Genomic DNA, 17,128 nt, shown 5'->3' on the forward strand with positions numbered 1-17,128 from the left:
ATTAACCCCCCAGTCCTTGCTGCGAACTGGTGCATTGCACTTTTTGTTGCTGTTTTAATATACATAGTAAAAGCTACCGAGTTGTTTAAGAGACTCGCTTCCTACAGCTACTCTTTCCAAAAGGACTGGGGATTGCTGCCCCTGAAAGCTGAAATCCTGCTTCCAGCCGCTGATGAGGTGCGTCTGAGGGAGCAGCGTGCCTAAACCCTTCGCAGGTTTCGAGCCGTGCCGCAGCGCTTACCGCGGTGGCTCCTGGAGACCCTAGGCAGAACCAGTCTCTATTTTACTGTGCACTGAAAAAAACGTGAACTGACTGCAGCAGTTATTCCATTGCCTTTTTTTTTTTTTTTTTTTTTAAACCTGCTTGCATTGCAATACCACAGAGGAATCTTTAAATCTAGGATTGCCCAAACAGCACAGAATAGACGATCCCCATCCCGAAGAGACGTAGGGAGCTGGTTAGAAAGCTCTCGCCGGAGCATCTTCCCAAAAAATCCAAAGTTGTCCGCGTACCACGGCCGAGGCATTACGCCGAGGTGGCTCAGTAGTGGCACGCTCCCTGCGCCTCGGTGCGAGGAACCGCCGTGGCTGAGCAAGGAGCGAGGCTGGGAAAAGCCGAGCCTCCCCGCCGCCTCCCCACCCGCCGGCCGGGCCACCGGGCGCTGCGCGTGCCGCCACGAGAGCCGAGTTGCTTTGCTCGCTTTGACTGCTTAAATGACTCATTTGAAATCCCAACCAACTACTGTTTACCCCTATAGGTTAAATGATAGTTTGAGGGCTTTTTTTAAAATATATGTATGTATATATTTATAGTTCCGTTAGCTTTTTGCAATGCATTGGCCAAGAGCATCTTTGACGATGCCAGAAACAGCTTTTTCCCCGCAGAAAGAACATGCATTGGGGGAGTTTACCCTGTTTTCTTCTGCATTCTCTCATCCCTTTACACACCTACAGAGCTGGGAAATCCGTCACTAGCAACAAGGCAGAAGGGTTGTAAAAAGCATAAAACGGGAAAAAGCCAGAAACTCTTGCCCGTGGCAGTAGGCATCATCTCAGCGCCTCCCAGCAAGGCCCCACACGCGTGCTGCCCCGGGCGTGCTCAAGGCACCCGCGGCCTCGCTCGCAGGGCGCCAAGGAGAACTCCGCACCGAGAGGAGAAGCCAGCGCGACCCAGGCTCCGGGGAAGAGCGGAAGCGCAAGGAGCCGCCTCCTGCCGCTGCTTCCTCCTCCTCCTCGCCGCCCCGGGAGGAACAGCCCTCGGAGAGCGCGGCGTCGGCACCCCGGCGAGGGGGTTAACCGCCGGCACCCTCCGGAGCGCTCCCCCCTCCAGGGTATCCCCTTTCCCTCCCATCTCTCCCCATCAGTTTCCAATTTATCTACTTTTCTAAACTTAATCCCCACCTTGTAGTGTGACGTGTTTATTACAGAGCAACCGGCGCACTAAATGAAGCCAAGCTGGGTTTCTCGTGTTAAATAGCAGTCGCGCCCAAGTGGCTCTCCATGTGCCATTACTCCAAGTGATTGAGGCAATTTCTTCCTCTGCCACGAGTTTAAGTTGTAAATCTCTCAACCGGATACGGAGGCAATGATGTGCTGCCTATTGTGATTATTATTAACCTTCAGCATCGCGAGGCTCGCACAGCTCCTGCGGGAGCCCCTCGCAGGACGGCAGCGCGCGGCTCCGCGGGCACATCCCTGCCCGGAGAGCGAGGCGCCGTTGCAGCCCAGCGTCGTCTCCCAAGGGGTTCGCCTAGTTCGGGTGGCGGGACACGAGCCCGGGATGTATTTGCAAGCAGGCGAGAAGAGATTCGCAAACCAAAGACGTGCCCAGCTCACGGCCCATAAGCGCACCAAGGGATAAGGGCGGGGGAGTCTCCAGGCTGCAGCTCCGTCCCCCCACGGACCCGCGGCTGCTCCTGCTCCTCCGGCGCCTGCGTGCAGCAGCTTTGCCTGCCCTTCCTCCGCAAGACTGCTAGCGTGCACGCAGGCCGAGGAAGAGCCACCTCCGCAAGTCGGGAGCGGTGCCCTTTCCTAGGAACACCGCTGTGTTTCCCGGAGCTTTGGTAACCACGGGGAGTTCTCCGCTCTCGCTGCTGTGGAGCTCGATGCTCTAACGGGGCAGCAAGGACGCAAGGCGTTGCTTAGCCTTTTGGGGGGACAGGGGAAAGAAAAGCTGTTTTAACTTAAATCATACGAAACCACGACTCTTGCTGTCACTGACAGCTTACAAGAAGATGATTAAATGTGCCGGACTTCATTTGAAGAGAAGCGGTCCGAGCGCCGCGCAAGGACGAGAGAGGAGCCCTGCAGCGGGCAGGCTGCTCGGGGCGGGCGCCGGCCGAGCCGCTCGGCCTCGGCCCGGGGGGCCACGAACAGCCCCTCCCGGTGCCGCCGGACGCAGCGCAGGGGGAGCCGAGAGGACGCAGCGGCTTCGGGGGAGGCTGCAGCCACGCAATTACGTGCCAAGAGCGAAGTCAGTCCCCTTCCAGATTCTTGGAACCACGGCTTGCGGGGTACCAAACACGCCTGAAAGGATGCGGGAAACGGGCGTTCCTCCCTCGCAGGCTTTCGTCCTCGCGCGGCTCGCGCCTGCCGTGCCTTTCCGCCGCTGCCTCCGGGCCGAGGCGAGCGCGGGCCGCCCGCGATCCTCCCAAGCCCCCGCGCGAAGGCGGCTCGTGCACCGTGACTCAGCACGGGAGCGCTAACTTTACAGCGCTGCAACGCGGGCAGCCGGGCTTTGAACCGCTGTGTTTATATACTGCCCCCACCATCAGTGCACAGCCTGGTTAGTAATTAAATAGAAATGTCTCCCTCTAGCAGGCGATGACCTAATCATTTGTACAGTAGCTATTTTTAGCATTCCCCTTTGTATGCATTCAGATAGCTCAAGCCAGAAGCAGCAACTTCTGAAGGCTTAATAAGCAGGGGGAGGTTGCCTTCGTTTAATCTGCTGGGCAATTATTTCTCCTCTTCTCCCCTCAGAACATTTGGTGTCTCGCGCGGGACGGGCAGGAGACGCGCCGGGAGCCCGAGCGGCGGCCGCGGGCACGTCTGCTCCCCAGGCCCAGACGGGGCTCGACGCCAGGGCCCCGGCGCGCCGCAGCCCTCCCGGTTCACGCCCCGCGTTAGGTGCCAGCCAGAAGCATCTACTTCGTGCTTTCCCAGCGCAAGGTATTAACTCATCATTGACGTATTTCTTAGCTTCCTACTGCCTTTAAGCGGCACCGTTTAGGACCCTCAGCGACTGCAGAGTGTAGCCCTGCTGGGAAAGTCGCTGAGGAAGGCGAGGGGCAGTAGGAATTCGGTCCCATTGGAAGCTGGGCGCTTCCATGCCAGTTGGAGCCTTTTTGCTCGCTGGAGGGAGCGAGCCAAGTGGGGAGCCCCAGGCACCGAAGAGCACCCTCGCCCCACGCCGTCGCGCCCCTCCGGCGAGGGCAAAGCTCCGGATCCCGTTCCCAGCTGCGTGAGTCATCTCCTCCCCTTCTGAAATACGTATCTGCCAGAGCGCGTACGTGCACGTGAGGAAGACTTGTCACCAGTTTTGACAGTGCAAACAGCAGCCCACAGTTGTGGAAGCTCCTCTTCTCACATGTCTGTGTGCTAAAGCTGCACACAGAGCGCCCACGCAGCCAGGGAAACCTCTGCCGAAGGGGCTCCTCCGTGTCGACAGATTTCCCGCACCAGAAAAAACGTAGGCGATGATTGCACACATGCACGCGCACACCTAGGCCGGCGTTACGGGGGTATTTGCATCGCACATGAAATCCCTGCTCATCTCTTCAAGTCATCCCCAACACCCCTCTGCAAACCGCAGAGCTGCAGGACTTGTAAGAGAGGTGGGATAAAGTCTGCAGGCAAGAGGTACAGTCGAGATTCAAAGTTAGATATTAACAGATTTTATTTTCTTAATAATTGCCAGAAGATGCAATAAACCCTGGGTATCTTATCTCCTTAGACATTCCTAAGTGACTGAAACCTCAGATAACATTTGTGTATCAAGACAGTTTGCAAACTACCCTTTCTAAGGGGGATATTTATGAATCCCTTGCGAAGGCTGGACGAAGTCTGTGCATTCCACATCGGTCACAACGCATTCGTCCACAGACACGTGCCCGTGGACCGCACGCCTGCCGTGCTGCGGCGCGCTCGCTCGCTTTACCGAGCGCGTTCCCCGCCGCGACGGCTCGCTTGGCCGCCGGCGGACGAAAGCCAACGGGCTCGCGGAGCTCTGCCCGGATAAGAGCTATCTCCCGAGGGCCGCAGTTGCAAAAGGGGTCGCGCAGGCGGCTAAGGCTGCAGATGGCTGTAGAGAGAGGGAGGGGGTGGCAATCCAGGCAGCTGACACGGCTTTCGGCGGGAGCTGGGCGCGTAGCCCCGGCTATAAAATCCCCCCCAGATTCTGGGGAAGGCGAGTGCTGCCGGACGCGCTGCGCGAGGGGCCCGCGCTCCCTCGGGGACCCCCTCGCACAGCGCGCGCGGAGAAGGCGCCGCTTCTTGCTCGCGCGGCGGGATGGTTCCTGTCTCCGTGGCCTCAGCGCCCTCCGGCTCTCCCTCCAAAGGCTAAACGAGCTGCACGTGCGAACCAAGCGCAAGCGCAGTCCGCGTGGCACCGACTCGCGCTCCTCCCCAAGGGCCACTGGGCGTAGCAGCGAGTTTCCTAAGTTTTTGCTCTTCCCCGATCCGGGGCAGAGAAGACCTAACTTTATGCTCCACTACGGGCCCTTGACCACCTGCTCCCCCTCGCGCCCCTTCGGGGCTGTCTTAGCATCGCGCAAAACCACCAGCATCTACAGTGCCTTGCTGAAGCAGCAGGAGTGGTTTTACAGGGAGAAAGTTTGACCTGGAATGGAAAGGAAATTCTCAATCATTGCAACCCCCTCCCCACCAAGTTACCGATGCTGCTTGGGAGCATTTGCTTTCCCCAAAGCCACTGCCATTAGGGAAAAAAAAAAAAAAAAAAAAAAGACTAGAGATATTTATATCAAGCCCTGATAAATACATTCTGCCTCCAGATCCTTGGCAATGAATAAAGCAAGAGATCACGCATGCACATAAAAGTCTGCAAAAGGTTAAAAGCTAAAGGATGAGAAGGGGATGAACGAGAAGGGAACAGAAGACGCTGACTACAAAAATCAGACTCGCTTCGAAGATCCTCCGGCCGGATCCTCCCGGCTCGCTCTCAGAAAGCCGCGTTAAGAGCGAGCAGAAGTACGTGGAGGAAGGCAGGGTGATGAGCGAGAGCGTTTTCTACTGCAAATATTGACATAACCATTATGGGCACGTATAAAACTCCCCTTTGCGTTATGCAAGCGTTATATTCTTTGAATACTTCTGTCTCGAGGAATTCTTTATTTTGCTGTAGAAGAAAAATGTTTTCATATTCTCTCCTGCCGTTCCGACCTGCAACCCAGTGAGCCCTTTTGCCCTTGAGAGCCATAACGTTATTTGTTAACATTTTTATGATGCCAAATGGTCTGTGCTAGAACGGGTGCCATTCTTTAGCTGGGAAACCATATGGCATGCCAAGTAATAAATAAGGTATTGTGATAGTTAATGAACCTAATTGCTAGCAAAGGCTTTAATACAGAGAATGTGCTGCTGAGAATTTAGCACCACATTAGAGATGCAGCAGAGCTCCTCTGACTTCTGAGGCTTAATTTAAGTTCTATATTGCAAACTCCAGAAAATAATTCCAAACCCTCCTGCTGGAAAAGCAACCTGCTGGTAGACTGTGATTATACTGAATTACTAAAATCGCAATCAATTTTATACACTCAGTTAACCCTTGCGAGGGAGCTCTCCTCTCCACGATTTGAGAGGAAGCCACTCGAAGAGGCGCTGGAGCCAGACGAGCGTCGGCCCCGCGGCACGCGGCGTAGCGCGCACGGCTCCGCGCGCCCGCTGCCGCTTATCGGCGACTCTGGCGTCGCACCCGCCGCCGCCCGGGCTCCGCGCGGCGCTCCGGCTTCGGAGCGGCGGCGCCAGCGAGCCTGCGGAAGCAGCTCCCGGCGCGTCGTGCCGCGGCGCCGATCCCGCCGGGCGTCCTCCCGCCGCGACCCGCGTCCCCGCGCGACCCGCTCGGCGCCAGCCCGGGGCCCGCAGCAGCGTCGGGGGGGAGAGCGCCGCGCGGCGTGGATTTAGTACTGTACATAAATACACTTTACAATCGCAGGAAGGCTCTGCGCTAAGAGGAAACCATTGGAATATTTTATAGCGATGCAGATCGAGTGAAAAGACTGTGAATAAATAAAAGGGAAGATAATTATTTGATGGAGTTCTCTTAGGATATGCCACAGCGGGGAATACTTATGGAGAATACATATTACTGGAGAGACGCAGCTATTCAAGCATCAAACTAACCTATAAATTGTCACAGGAGAAAATTGGAGGAGAGCAATGGATGGGGCTTTGGGCACCGCGCTCGTTATCGGCACCGGGTGCCGCTTTGCACCTTCCGCGCCGCAGCCCCGGCGCCCGAGGAGCCGCGGTCCCGGGAGAGGCCAGGCTGCTGCCAACGAGGGTCTCCCGGGAAGCGGGGCCGGGCCGCCGCGGGAGGGACGCGCTGGGGACCTGCCGGCCAGCGGCGGGCCGCGCTGCGCGCCGCGGAGCCAGGGCGCTGCCCCTGCCCGCGGCGCCTGGCGAGCGCCGACCGCCCCTCGGAGCCGTTTATAGCTCCCGACCTGCGGGCTCGTAATTAATGCAATCATCCAAGTGGCTATTTTATTAACCAATATTCTTAACGGCCCACAGTGTAAGATCTCGACTGCAAAGGGTAAAAATTAGAACCAGTCGCAGCAACCAGCAGCCGTTAACCTGCCGGCTCCTGAGACGCCTCGATGCGGACAAGCGCCGGAGCCGGGCGCCTCCGCGAACCCGCGGCCGCTCCGCGCTGAGCCCGTGCCGCGGCGCGCGGACCCCAGGCCTCTCGCCCGGGTGGGCGCTCGCCGTGCGGGAAGGCAGCGCACCCGCAGCCCCAGCGCTCCTCGGCGGAGACCTGACCTCGCCCGGAGCGCAACGGCGGCCGTGAGACTTCGACGCGAGTTAACGAACATCGGGGCAACTCCGCAGGTGCTCGTTAACCTTCCCGCGCCCGGGCGGGCTGCAAGCTGAAAACATAATCCCCATCGCACAGCTGCGACGGAAGAAGCCTTAACTGGCCGTCAAAAACATGATTTTACTTTTCTGCGAGGCTAACGCTGGAGTCCTGCAAAACCAGGCAGAGCACGCCGAAGGCAGGCAGACGGGGAGCAGAGAGAGGAGGCGGAGAGCGTTGCCACTGCGCGCGCCGCTCGCTACTGCAGGCGCTGATGCAACGAGCGGCGACGCTCGGTATTTTTGAGACGACTTGCCCCGGCTGCGGGAGGGCGGCGCGGGACGGCTCCCGGGCTCGCTCGCACGACGGCATCGAGGGCAGCGTGCTGGCAGCAGCCCCCTGCCCGCCCGCCCGCCCTGGGGACTGGTGAATCGTGCCTCCGGGGCAAAGCACCGCGAACGGCACCGCTCGGAGCCACCGCGGTCCGCAGCCGAGTGCTGCGGAGATGAAAGCCTTATTTATGCGTAAGATATATCTGCAGAGGGAGCAATGAACTGCATAGCAAAGAACGAAGGTTTGCAGCAAATGCTGTAAAGTTTTATATTCCTGAAAACTAGGAATAAAAGATATAACCATTTAAAGCAACGTGGATAAAAGGAGTTTCTCCAGGACTGTAAAATAGTCTTATACTAGTTAATTGCTAGTCTCCTGTTGCAGCCTGGAGAAGTTTAAACCAGAGAAGGAGCTGTTTCAAACTCCATCGAAGAGCTCGAGAGAGAAGAAAGGCGCGAGCAAGAACCGTGGGGCAGCGCATCGCTCGCTGGGGCTCCTCCGCGCTGCCAGGGCCAGCGGGAGCCTTGCGTCTCCCGGAGGCGATTCCTCCTCCGGGCGCCGGCACGGGCACGGCTCCCCTCTCCACACCTCCGGAGCGCCGGCCTGCCGGGGCTTGGGCCCTCAGCGCCAAGGCCGGATCCTGGCAACGGGCACATCCAGGCCATTTATACAACACGACGTGAAAATTATATTGATACATGCAGAATAACGAAAATTGGCCAGATACTGTACTGCCTCCCCTCTGTGGGGTTAGGGATCAGAGGGAGACACCTGACAGCTGGGGTTGTACGCCTCCAAGACCTGCTGCAACCTTTTTACATATATATATGTATATACATATATATATATATATATGCATGCATCGAAACCCAGGCCACTTACACGCAAATGGCCAAGATCCCAGGTTGCCCCTTCACAGAGAGCAGCAACAGCCGCCAAGCGAAACCACAGAGGTCGGACAAAGGATCTCTAAACAGCAAGGATGAAAAAGCAAACAGAAAACTAAATCACTTCTCCGCAGGTCTCTTGAAGCTCCAGCTAAACTGTTCGAAAGCTTCCTGTGGAAGCTTTTTGAAAAATAGTACTTTTAACTGAGTAAAAATGTCTGTTCAGGAAAACTTGCTGACGTTTTCTCTGCAGAAAGCAAACAACAACAGCGACGGCCACCCCCATGCAACCGGCTCTATCAGTTGCTCTTACCTCAGAGGTATCTGCAAGGGATATTTGAATTATTGCCTCATCGGCTACCCGGACCTGTTGCCCTGCTCAAACAGCTCCGCGTCAGGCACTTCGGTGGTGGAGGTCTAACAGCGCTTATCGCAGAAAGCCCCTGAGGAGCTGCTTCAAAGTTGCATCTCAGAAAATAAGTGCATTTTATCCTTTAAAAGCACAATCGTCTCCATTTTTTTTTCCCCAAACAATCAGTGTGTTCAACAAAAGAACGGTTGTTCTCCTTCTCCAAAAGGGAATCAGAAAAAAAGAAGTATTTGCTTTTAAGGCACTTTTCTTCCCCCAATTTGGTGCAAATAGAAGGGAGGGGAACACCTAAACCACAGTGCATTTAAAAGCCCCAAGGCCCCCAGCACCCTGCAGCTCCCTTTATAACATCCCTGCCTGCTGTGCGGGTCACGGGACAGGGCGAAGGTGCTGCTCATCACCCTGATGGGGTGAGGGCCGGCCTGTCTGGCAGAGCTCCTCCCCTCCAGCCACCGCTTCTGCAAGAACCTTCTTCTTTTTTTTTTTTTTTTTAAAAAATATATATATATATTTTAAATATATATATATATAAAATATATATATATATATATTTCTCCCTTTATTAGCAGACCTGGTGCATTATCCAGTAAAGTAACGGGAGCACTGCGTTGCACTCTGCTCAGCGTAAACATCAAAATGCTGTTTATACCCATCAGAGGAGCACTTAGGTGGAGATGACAACGGCACCCACAGAGCCCTAATCATGTACTTTGATTGAACTAAAAGTACCGGCAAAAATGGAAGTCGGGTGCCTCGAGCTGCGAGCTGGAAGTGGCACGGCAGCGCCGGGCAGCCGGTGCAACCCGCGGGTGCCGGGCTGGCGGCGCGGGGCACAGCCCCGGCTTAGCACAGCTCCCGGGCCCGGGGACGCGCTGCCGGTCCCGCTTGCGCGTGCTGCGAGGCGCTCCTGGCGCTGGCAATTTATAGCTTTATCCCCCAAATCGCGACATGCAACTGAGTGCAAATCTGCAGCTCGAAACACAGGAGCGGCGGGGACAAACTGCTGGTGTCAACGTGGCTTGTGCTAGGGCAAACGGACCCGCCCCAGGGCGCCCCGGCGGCGATGCCGGGGAGGGTGTTTCCACGGCAGAGACCCCGGCGCGGACGGTCTGGGGGGCTGCGAGGGGCATCCTTACAGTTCGGAGCCCGATTCATCCGCCCTTCCCCGGAGGGCGCGTGCCGGAGGAGCGGGGAGCGCCTGTCGTTCTCCCTGCGCTCAGAAGGAAACCTCTTCAACGCGCTCGTCTGCCGAGCTGACGTTCTTCTTGTGCTTCGCGTCTTTGGCAGCCGGTTTTGCATCAGCAGGCGCAGCCAGGCGTGCAATATGGAAAGCGAGGTTTATTAAGCAAAGTCAATTCAAGATCTAAAATAGTGCTTATTAGCCTGGATATGATACAGCAGCTCACTCACCCATCAGTCCTAAAGACGGATCTTTAAAAAACGTAAAGGCCAATTATATAGCTTCTGAGTTTGTAATGAACCTAAAGGCGTTTGATCGCTCCTGCTGCGCGAACGCCGCCGAGGGCGAGCTGCCGGCGGCTCCCCCTCCGCAGCGCGTGGCTCTGCTGCCTCTGCGCGGCGAGGACGCGGAAAGATTTGCAGACGCTTCTCGCAGAGCCGGGATGATTCCACCTCCCTCCTTACGGGAGCCCGCGCAGCAGCCTTTTGTCAGCGAACCTGGAGGCCTTCGCCTTGCCGTGTTAGCGAGCCGGCTGACTTGAATCTGCGATTACGAAGCGAGCGTGCCGGACGCGCTGCTCCTGTCCTCCAGGCTGCTGGGCTGCTCAGCCAGCTGCGCTGTCCCTCGCCGCGCTGCTTTGTGGCTAGCCAGTACTGTAACCCCAGACACCTACTGCAGTCCCACGGATTGCCATTAAATACAGTCGCTTGCAAAGAGGACTGCATGGCTTGGGGGCTGCTGCTGGGTTTTCGATAGCCACTGTGATGGGAGAATTAAAGCCTGATGCAAAAAGAAGAGCAGCAGAAGCACGTACCAGGACATCAGTCGCAAAGGGGACTGAGCTAAACACAGCGGTGAGAGGCGGCAAAAAACCGCTGGGACACCCAGGACCGCTGATCTTTGCACATTGCAGGAGAAGCAGATGGGTGTGATCAAATGCCAGGAGAGCAAAAAGGCCCCGTCTCAAGTAGGGACTGTTCCTCTAAGCTACATAATGCTGGAACTGGCACACAATTTCTGGAAATACTATAAATTTGCGACCAGGCAGAGACAGAAATTGAGTCAGTCTCGACGGTCCCCGGTGCGGGGCTGAGCCCAGAGCATGCGCTGCCCTTGCAGGCGGACAGCGGTGGGGCACGTCGGGGATGTGCCCTGGGCAGTGCCCCAGGCCGGGCTGCTGTGCACGCAGGTACCTGCTGCTGAGCCGCAGCAGCTCTCCGGCGGCGCCAGCCCCCTCTCCTCCTCCTCCTGCTGTTGGATGTGGTTTGCTCCCTATGACCTGCTCTTCTGCTTTGCAGTCCCTGGTGGAATATAGCTTTGGAGGAAAGTAAACCCTGGAAAAGCCCACTGCTTGCGTTTCTGCGCTGAATGTCCTCTGGGCGAGTTTGACCACACGCAGGCAGAGGCTCGCAGGGGAGCTTGCTGCCACCTTGCCAGGGATAGAAACCACACAGCTGTCTGGAAAAGCGGGGCCCGGGGCCAGGAAAGCCAGGCTTCATACCGCTCGACGCAAATAAGTCATATACGCAATGAAATAATGCATCAAACCCAGGTTTTTTACTAGGGAAAAGGTTTTTTACTAGAGAAAGAAGAGAAACTGAGAAAGAAGCTGCAGTGCGTTCTGAAACGCAACGTGGCCGTCCGGCAGCAAACCTACCGCAGCGTCGATGAGCAGGTTTTCCCTTGCCTCTGCCTGGAGGAGGAGGTGGCAGAGGAAGCGGTGCGTCATGGAGCGCAGTTGCGCCGCCAGCCCCTCATCGCTCCGTCAGCCGAAGGGCAGCAGCTTGGCAAGGAGGTCCCTCGGCGCCAGCAGCGCCCTGCGCGCCCCGAGCCGGCTCCGCACCTCCTCCGCTTCCGTGTGTGCACGGGGCATCTGCGCCGCAGGGCCGCCAGCAAACTTACTGGAAAAAAATCAGAGACAGTACATTTCTGGAACAGAAAACAGACTAGGTGCAGATCTAGCTGACCAGGTATCCAGCCATTTTCTAAGCTGCGGCTTGCTAACTGGGAGTGTAATTTTCCCTACACCCTTTTGCAGAGTTTTCCTTTTCTCTAACATCTAGCTCGTAGCCCCAGGAACTCTGCTTTTGTAAAATCAAGTGGGAACAGCAAAGTCTGGCGAAACAAAGTTTGCAGTTTGATGGACAGAGCACTTGGGGAGCTACTGGATGGGCTAGTATAGAAACCCTTCCCTCGCTTACCTGGTAGCGAAGTGTTTGCGTGAGGAATACAAACCAGTGTCCGCAGGATCAAAAGGACCCAGTTATTTCAGTAATCCTTCCTGTAAACATTATTTTAGAAAATACTGCAGATCAGTTTCTTCCTCTTCCATAGTGATAGATGCCTGCAGGGCTTTCTGCATAAGAAATCCATGGAGAGCCTGATATACAAGAAAGGACAGAATAGGAAGAATTTACAGACGAAAATGCTGCTGCCCACCAAATAGCCTCTTTCTGGGCTCACAACGCTGCTGGCTGAATTTGTAACCAAAGGAATTACCACTGATGGATGAACCTGCAACATATTGAAGATTAACTTTAGATGTATTTGAATCTAGACATAGTTGTTAAAAATTAGCACCAAGGGACCAAAATGGTAAAAGGCTTCAGACTATGCTTTGGTAGATGGCAACAGACTTCAGCCACATTTAGTATTTTCTACCTACAGTGGTATTATAGACAAACAGAAAGCTGGAAATTCTGAGGAACTGCCTCCTATCCCTATAATGATTTTTTATTTTCATGGCAGAACTGGAAGGTATGGAACATACTGAAACACCTAGCAATCTCCAATTTTCTGCAGCTTTTTCAGAGACAGCATTTGAGATTCCTTGCTTAAAGCACCTTCTCCTATCTCCAACATTGATTTTCTTTTGGGGTGTTTTCGGCTCAAGAGTAAAAAGTAGTATGGAAATAGAAAGTTTTCATGCTTGATCTGCACAGAGTCCCTTCTTGGGAATTTTATTCCTGACAGAACAAGCTAACATAAAGTAAGAGTTAGAGCCCATGAAGAAGTAGAAATGAGTGACGGTGTTCAAACATACATAAGCTCCACATCACACAACAAGCTCGGGTAAGAAATAGAGGGCTTTCACCAACCTCTCCGGTGATTATCCTTTTAGGTTCTTGGAAAGAATCTAGGAAAAAATCACCAACTTGATCCAAGAGAGGAATGACAGATTGTGTTCATACTAAAACTAAAAGTTCACTGAAGTGAACTAAAAGTTCACTGAAAATCCCTCCCCAGCCCAGACATGCTGGTGGCAGAGGACTCTGTCCTCACATCTTCCCAGCCTTCCTGCACACCTTCGCACAGCGGGGCTCCTTTTTCGCATTCTTCGAGTCTGCTTCGTGCTACAGGGCTTCAGCAAACTTTCCCACAGAGCAATAACCTGGCCAGAGAAGGGTCCAACTCTGCTCTAGCCTGCAGCGCTTCTGGGGAACACGGAGCCTCAGACACCTGCTAGTTAACACTGAAGAGACGTATCCATACAGACCTTTGTAGTTGTCACAGGAGCCAAGTAAACACAGGAATTCAGCAGCTGCTGACGTTCTTTGGAAATAACATGCCCAGGTCTTGTATCGCTAGTGTCTTTAATCGCTGTTTAACTGTTTGAACATCAGAATTGCTGGAGATTTTTATGGTCTGTTTAAAAAGCACGATGATTCCCTTCATGGAGAAGTTTGTAGCTACAACTACCCTTCTGTTGCAACCTGCCAGGAATAATTGAACGTCTCTCCCTGCTAAAGGGCCAGGAGGTATTCTGCCTGCCTCACACACGTGCTGACAAAAATCACAGTGGTACCTGCTGGCAGCAGTAGGGCAGGCCACAAGTCGGGGATTGCGCAGGGAAGGTAATGACTCAAGTGACTACCAGTTCAGCTCTTGCCTATGCCAACTTTGCAGTCCGCACTGTTAACACAACCAAGAGCAAACTGTGGACTGGCTTCCTGGATCATCCCCACGTCCGCAGTCTCAGGGCACTTACAGACCCTCCCGCGCAAGCCAGATTCAGTCCCAAGTCTCCCCACATTTCGCATCTGCCCTGGTGTAATTACTCTGACTCTCTGAGCCTCCCTTCTCCCTCCGTGCAGCACGGATAACAGCAACACGTAACTTCACTGTGCTGCTTTGAGGACATATGTACTAAAAAGTGAGACCTCAGATAGTGCAGTGCTGAGGGGCAGACTGATATGTTGGACAGATGAACAGACAGTCCCTTCTACTCCAACTGCTGGCACTGGGTGGAAAGCAGCTGGGGCTTCTCACGAAGACCATGGACCTCTGGGACCTGCTCTGGCAGCCTGAGCCACCACTGTGGGCAAAGGGCACTCCCATTTCCCTGGCCTGCTGCTACTCAGGAGGAGCAGGAGAGCACAGTCAGAGGGAGTTAATGAGCTCGTTATATTTACAGCAGGCAGGAAGAGCAAGGTGAACAAGACAGAGTGATTTTCTCTTGGAATAACAAAAGGACCAAATTATTTGTTAACGTATTCTCTAGAAGACTGTCAGGGGCACCAAATCATTGAGCACAGAGTAATAATACTAATAAAAAAAACCACAGAAAACTGGTATTTAACTTGCAAAACTTATTCATATAGTAAGAAATTAACCAAGAGATGGCAACAAGGGGAGGAACTCCTCATTCAGTCCTCAGTGGCTTTCACAGTCCTCATCCTTCCTTTCCTTCTCCACTGTGCTGGGTTTATAGGGGGTGATTTACCCCTGACTCACTCTGAGTCTGAATAAGAAGCCAAAAAAATACATCAAAAAAGGCATTTAAGTTCAGTTTATTCAGTAGAAACCATAGCTGTCATTTTTATTTGCTTCTCTCCTTCTTTGTACAGATGTCCATCAACCCACATATGTTCAATAGCCATAATGAAAATTGCATATAGGACTAAGGTGTGCTGTTATTGTATTAGCTGGTGTGACCCATTCCTTTAGGCTCTGCCATGAAAGAGCTGTCATTTGCCATGGCTTTGTCTGACCAAACTCTCTATCATTTCGGGTAATTACAAGTACCTGTTTGCTGGTAGGATGGAAGAGTGCAGAGAATTTTCAAGCATCTACTTTCAGCTGAGCAGCCCCATTACCATAGCGCTGAGAGAGATTGTCATCTGGACAGAAAAGTCATCACAGCAGCTGAATAACCTGTGGAGTGTGAGCGCAATCAGGCAACAAGGAAAGCGCAGCTGACAGCTGCAATCAGCTCTGAGGACAATACAACAAGATCACCGAATGGCCACTGCGCTCATGCGCTATGTAACACTGCTGCGGGCTCACCTCTAGCTAGTTTCTTGTTTTTCTCAGAGATACATTCACAGATTCATTCATTCTACTCTATTTTCAGATGCTCTTACCCTGCAATATCCTCTCTCTTCTACCCTTTGGTCAATCTATAGCCATCCCATTTTTGTGCTTGCTAACCCCTACAGCAAGGGCTTTCTTCTAAACCTCTTGCCTGACTCCTTGTGGTTGATCATGGGCTGACAGTCAGCTCAGTATGCAGCTGATGATGTAGTTCTGTTACATACACTCTTACAGGCCTTCATTTGAGAGTTATTTTGGGGAACTGAGGACAGTGTTTGCTATCAGGGAATGACTTGGAATGCAGAATCCATGTTAGCAATACTGAACAGCTGATCAGAGTTATTACTTAACAAGTAAAAAATTGTTTAGTGAGGAGAGGAGGCCTCACATCCAAGGGAGACACTGGGTTTTAGGGAAAGTAAGCATGCAATAGACAGAAAACAGCACAGAGACCTAGGATGCCTGTAACTCCTCCATCCTCACCGCCTTCACTCACATCAAGATCCCTTCCTGCCACAATGCTGTAGTTTAAGACAAAACTGTATGGTTGTTCTTAAAAGCAGTGCCTTTGCTCTCAGCTTCCTAGTTCTCCTCAATTCACTGCTTTTCTATCTCCTCTTCTGCCTCCAACAGTTTAGCACAAACATCAGTATCTCAAAGAGTTATGTCAGTGTGGGAAGAAACAAAGATGCCAAACGATGCCAAGAACTGGTATTTATAACGTCCTCAAATTTGGCAAGCACAGGTCATCTGGGAGACTGTTGCTGATTTCTTGGGCTTTTCTCTTTGCAATGTAAGATAGTTGTTAAAAATGGTTACTGGTAGGACTGGAAAAAGCAAAACACTAAGAACGAAGTTACAGAGCAGAATTGGATTAATGTTTTAAAAAACAAATGCCTACACTTGCAAGTGAAAATAACTAACTCCTCAACACATCTTGCCCCAGAATAATAAAGCTTGGTGCTTTTCCATGTTCTTTCTTTCAAGAGGGAAAAAGAGAAAGAAAATAACAAAGGGAGAAACCACACTGGCATTTTAAAAACATGCCCATGGATAACTTCAAATATTTCCCCCTTCTTTTGGGGTTCATTAAGGTCTCACCTATGCAAGTAGATGGCCATCAGCAGAGCCTGAACATTTCATCATGTTCTGCAAGGTGCTGCATGAATTCAGCAGCCTGTGCCTGGTGTACAACACAAGACCACAGAACTAATCTGTAGATGGCCAGTGTACGTGAAGAAAGTCAACGATGGTAAAAACGTCGCACGCACTTCCAGCCAAACCCAAGGAGACCCAGTGAGGAGAAATGCAGAAGAAAGTAAACGAGGCTCCAGGGAAATTAAGCCAAAGTGGAAGTCCTAGCAGAGTGGGGTAATAATTTCCTTTCTGAATGAGTAACTGTTTAGAATTTAACCAGGCAAACACGATTAAACCAAATGAATAAGTTCTAGGTGCAGCAGCAAGTAACAAAGCGAAGAAAATGAACAGGGTCTAATTAACAAGAAAATAAGATATGCCATAATGCATTGAAATCCAGTGAAAAAAGCGCAGGCCGAGCTTCCCCCCTCGGAGTCTCTCCAGGGCGGAGACACGCGCGCTCCACAGCCTGCCTCTTCCGAAACACGCGGGGAACGAGCCTGAGAACTGTACTCACCGCTTTTAAAAAAAGGAAATAACACGTGAAAGGGGAGCTACTTCTGCAGAAAAGGAAGCGCGGGTGCGCAGAGCCCGGGCAGCGCAGCGCAGCGCAGCGCAGCGCAGCGCAGCGCCGCCGCCCGAGCGGGCCGCTCCCCCCGCGGCGGGAGGGGGGGGGGGGCTGCCGGCCCGGCGCCGCCGCGCATGCGCGCCCTGGCGCCGCCGCGCATGCGCGCCCTGGCGCCGCCGCGCATGCGCGCCCTGGCGCCGCCGCGCATGCGCGCCCTGGCGCCGCCGCGCATGCGCGCCCTGGCGCCGCCGCGCATGCGCGCCCTGGCGCCGCCGCGCATGCGCGCCCTGGCGCCGCCGCGCATGCG

General features: G+C 53.6%; 1 long non-coding RNA gene across 1 annotated transcript; it reads right to left on the reverse strand.

Moving 5' to 3' along the window:
- Positions 1 to 11,370: 11,370 nt before the first annotated feature.
- Positions 11,371 to 16,905, reverse strand: LOC134150558 (uncharacterized). The gene is made up of 4 exons (XR_009960673.1): positions 16,771 to 16,905; positions 14,829 to 14,957; positions 12,005 to 12,183; positions 11,371 to 11,704 (listed from the first exon to the last, which is right to left on the reverse strand). It is a non-coding gene; the product is annotated as an uncharacterized LOC134150558 (long non-coding RNA).
- Between the last annotated feature and the right edge of the window lie 223 nt (positions 16,906 to 17,128).

The sequence above is a fragment of the Rhea pennata genome, chromosome 24 (genome assembly GCF_028389875.1).
Source record: "Rhea pennata isolate bPtePen1 chromosome 24, bPtePen1.pri, whole genome shotgun sequence".
Taxonomy (NCBI): domain Eukaryota; kingdom Metazoa; phylum Chordata; class Aves; order Rheiformes; family Rheidae; genus Rhea; species Rhea pennata.